We start from the raw sequence: 4,828 nt of genomic DNA on the forward strand, positions 1-4,828 counted from the left end.
CTTTGTATGGAACCCAATTTGCAAACCTTGAATGGCACTCTAGATATATATGCATGTAACATGAGCGAGCAGGAAATTTTGCATATATTTGTACGTAACTTGTTCAGCAGTTTTACAGTGTCCCAGCGGGGCCACTATTCAATGACCAGTGTGTGTCATCCGTGAACAGAAAATTCATGTAAAAAAAGATCATTTTAGAGATCAAAGCATTGTACATACTAACATGAATAGGGTATCTAAAACAAGAAAATTTGAGCTAAAACAAGCAAATTTGAGAAAAGGGTAAATTCTAACTCAATGTATGTTGTCTTTATTCTGGTTGATATTTAGGCCAGCCATCTATTGACAGGTGTAAGAAGATAAGGATAAAAAGGAACAAGCTGCAGAATTAGCAGAATTGGATACACACAACATCATCAGCTGCAATTCATCATCTGGTATGTCATATAGTTTCTAGTTCTTTAAGTCACCTGTAAAAGTGTAATTAAGCAAAATAAACTTATTATATTCATCCAAATTGGGTGTTACATCAGTTCTTACGGTACTGCTATTTTTTACACTGAGGAAAGCAATGACTTATAAAAGAATGTTACCATTTTGGACTTAACAAAAATCCCTTTTTTTCCAACATATGTCTTATATTGCTTGATCCATTGTATTAGATATGATATCAATCTCTTTACCAGCCATTTGTGATGACTATAAATCCTACCAGATTAGAGTCTTATTTAGTTATAAGAAGGTTGGATTCTGCAAACTGTGTTTGGGTGTCAGTACACATTCCATGCACCATCGACATACATAGTTTGGACACAGCTCTGGCCCAGCATCTCCAGGCCATTTCAGTTATGTTTGCAGGAATGTAATTGTGATTACATTAGGCTACAAACTTGGCTGTTTGAAGATTATCACATGTGTTGTATATATTGAGGGTTAGGTTTGTTACCCATTGTGACAAAAGTATAATTGCTAAATTGGTTGATGAGGTGAAAGTCTGCCCTCTATTGTTAAAATTGGTTGTGTAACAGGAAAAATCTAAATGGTTCACTATTTTGGAAATTGGATTTCCTTATAATTTCAATGCTATCATTTCATGCTCAACTGTAACATTGTTTTTGTCTTTCTAATTTTGAAAGTTCTTGTAATATGACAAGTCCATTTAATAAACTCAGAACCAAGTCTGATTTGAAACTTGCATTAAAATAAAGTCACAAAATGATTGTTTTAATATTGATGTGATTGGTCATATTGTTTGAGAACAATCCCTGATAAATAAATCAGAGAATTGCGTGCCAATACTCTGTCAACATGTTGTGAAAACATTTAGATAAATAAAAAATAAATTTACATCAGCTACAAGTCCAAAACTGATTGAAAATATGTTTAGCATCCTCAACTTTCACTATCTCAAAAGACATGGGTTTATGATTTTGCACAAGCTATGTGCAATGTTTGTGTATTTTAGTAAAATAAGTTCTATGCAGGATTTTATATTTTTTTTGTGTGCATGATTTTAGCTCACTTTCTAATTTTTTTCCCACTATGCAGCCATTTAAAAGGTCTGTAAAAAGGTCCAGTGCATACACGCTTTGATAGCTTTCATATAAAGCATGGGCTTGAGAGACAAACCTTTATTAACCTTTATTAACCCTATAGATTACCGCTATAAACCTTTCCGCCTGTACTGTATCAACAGTGTCCTCATACAGTCTATAATATCGAATTGATTAATTGGGGAGGGCATCCCCTTACCAAAATATTGGGCAAGATCTAAGTCTATGGCACTATGGGAAAACACTTTCATATATCGGTGGTGTTCAAGGTCATATTCAGATATTTTTCTTCATGATATTCTCTTTTAATTTTTTGTATGCTCTGCAACCCCCTCTTTTGCTGAATTTCAGGATAGCTTCTATATTTCCTTTGCTCACACATATACATGTAATATTTTACTGTATTATGGTGAGTGAAAACGAATAAACTAAAACTGAACTGAAAAAGTAGGTTGTTGATCGTAATTATTTCTGGTCTTCAAAATTATTCTTGGGCTAATGGCTCCTTCACAGCATTGAAGTCTGGATCGTAAAAAAGCCATTGTACAAAATGCCAATAAAAGTATAAATATTTATTTCAGAAATTTTGCACCCCCATGTTGTTGAAACAGGTATATCGAGGGTTGAGAGCCAGAAAGCCTCGACTCCCAATCACCTGCCCCACAAAATGAGCATAAAGCAGTATTCAGACATTTTATTGTATGTAAATTATTGTATGCAACATATCTACGTCGTTTAATCTATTGCCATTCTAATTCCAGTAATGTTTAAGTTCTAACGAATGTTTGATGACGTAAAATCGATAATATATTTCTACTAGATATTATATGTAACATATTATCAATTTTTCGTCATCAAACATTCGTTAGAACTTAAACATTACTGGAAATAGAATGGCAATAGATTAAATAACGTAGATATGTTGCATACAATATTGTACGTAATACTCGGAGTCTGTGGAGCGCTTTTAAGTTGTCAGGGCAGTATAGAAGATACAGTCCATTAATCATGACAAAATTCAATAGAAAACAAAAGGCATTGTAGAGAAAATATTGATTTTTGAAAGCCAAAGCAAAAAGTCAACTTTATGCTCATTTTGTTAGAGCTGATCATAGTGAGTTACTGCTTTCTGGTTCTGAACCCTCGATATATTTCAATAGCTTGGTTATTGGGCTATTCAGTTGAAATCCATACACCCCTATGGAAGACATGACCTTAATCTTCCATACAGGAGTGTGAAATTCAAATGGGGTTATCTGAATGGGTAACTCCATTTGAAATCTACACCTCTGTGGGAAATTAAGATCATGTCTTCCATTGGGGTGTATAGATTTGAGCTGGAATAGCCCATTGGTTTGAATTACTAACGGTCTTCTCCATAACAAATGTGTATTAGTCATGCATAGAAATATAACGATGATATGTATTGTGTACCTTTTTGCAGGTCGTTCAAAGAGGGCCAATGTACACAGTATGTACCTGAAGCGCACTCCAAAAAAAGCAAGCCCATTGAAACCACAGATAGACCATTTTGCCAATCTTAGAGGTATCATAAGTAGCGACTCAGAGTGATTTACAGGTATAACCAGTCTATTATTCATCAGATCCACAAAAGTGTAGAACTTACTAGTATAAATTAAAATTTTATGATGCTCAATATTTTGATGCAAATGACAATTGTGTTCAACTTTCCTGCATGATCTACCATATTTGTTCCATTTAAGCGTCTGGGAAGTTTTTTTTTTACATTATTTTTCTTAAATAAGATTAAAATATCACATTCTGTAAGTTGAAAAATGGTGGATGTGCGCCTATTGAGGCATGGGTGCTTAATGGAATGAATATGGTAGATCATGCAGGAAAGTTGAAAGTTGAAAAACATGCAGAAAAAACAACTTTTGGCAGCTTTTACCATAATAGTTGAGTATTGCTGGAAATTTATATTCAAGCTACCAATCTCTGAAAAAAGTACTTGGAACTCTTTCCACACTCTGTGCAGAATTTGATATGATTATGGTAATTATTGTGTTTGGGAACAAACATGACTTCTACATGTAACTCTTCCCTCTCCCCATCAATCAATGTTGGAACATATTAGGAAACTGCTGAAGACATTGGCATTTCTCATCATTACAGGGGGTGACAGTTTTCCAGACTTTCCAAGATTGTAGTTGTTACTAATGTATTAGAATTGAATACTGATTCAAATTTATGTCACTCTTGATGAAAAATGAGTTCCATATTTGTCTGGAATTGGATGTAGTCATGGCAATCACCAGTATTGGCTTGGATAGGATAGGTTATTTGTATACAATCCCAAGTGAAGCAAGTCATCAGTTCAGGGGCTATTTTAACGTGCCTCCTGGCACGTTCGTGCAGTGAGAATAAAAAATCCGTGCTTAAAATAGTTCTATACTAGTTTCAGCCCGAAAAATGACTAAGAAATTAAAGAAGTTCCTCCACAAAGCAAGTCTGATCTAGTCGGGAAATCCTATATTGTATAGTTTGTGGCGATCAGTCAAACATTCAATTGGCAGGGGAAATCAAGAACAGCGCCTCTGGTAACACCCTCTCCTCCCTATTTTTTGGTCACCGTGGTGCAAAGCCACTGGACGAGAAAATCCGCAACAGGCGTGGGGGCAGCTTCATATACCGGACAGAAATTGTCCAGAATTGCCCTGTGCATCTTCTTTTTTAGACCATATAAACACCTTAATTTGGGGCAAAATAGTATAATGTTGCAAATTACAACAACATATCACCTTTGTTTGTGCTAAAATAGTGTAAAATGGAAAGGTTTTGCGCGCTTCGTCCCAATAAAACAGACCAAAAATTATGACCATCAGGAACATTTTCATCGCCGCTCACCCTGATATGCCACCGGGGACACCAATAAAAAAAAAGCAAGTCGAGCCTATACGGCATACAGACCTGGTAACGGGGCAACGGGACTTTTTATAATCAAAATCTACAATACTTATGGCCAAATTAATGTGAAAAAGGCTAAAAGCGCGGCTTTTCTCCATATGCTCAAGGAAACCTTTAAAGACCATATAATAACCCTTAAACTTTTATGAGTCATTTTACGGCGACACCCATTTTAACTCTTTGTCCACGAGGTACCATAATTTGAATGAGAGCACACAATGCTAAATAAGGACACAAGATCTTAAACTGGCTTTAACTTAAATCAAGGTGGTTTTTTTTTTTGCGTTCTTTCAATTCCTGTTTTCGGTTCAACTAACTATTTAAATAGTATGATAGTATAGTGTGCT

The sequence above is a fragment of the Amphiura filiformis genome, chromosome 1, assembly GCF_039555335.1.
Source record: "Amphiura filiformis chromosome 1, Afil_fr2py, whole genome shotgun sequence".
NCBI lineage: Eukaryota > Metazoa > Echinodermata > Ophiuroidea > Amphilepidida > Amphiuridae > Amphiura > Amphiura filiformis.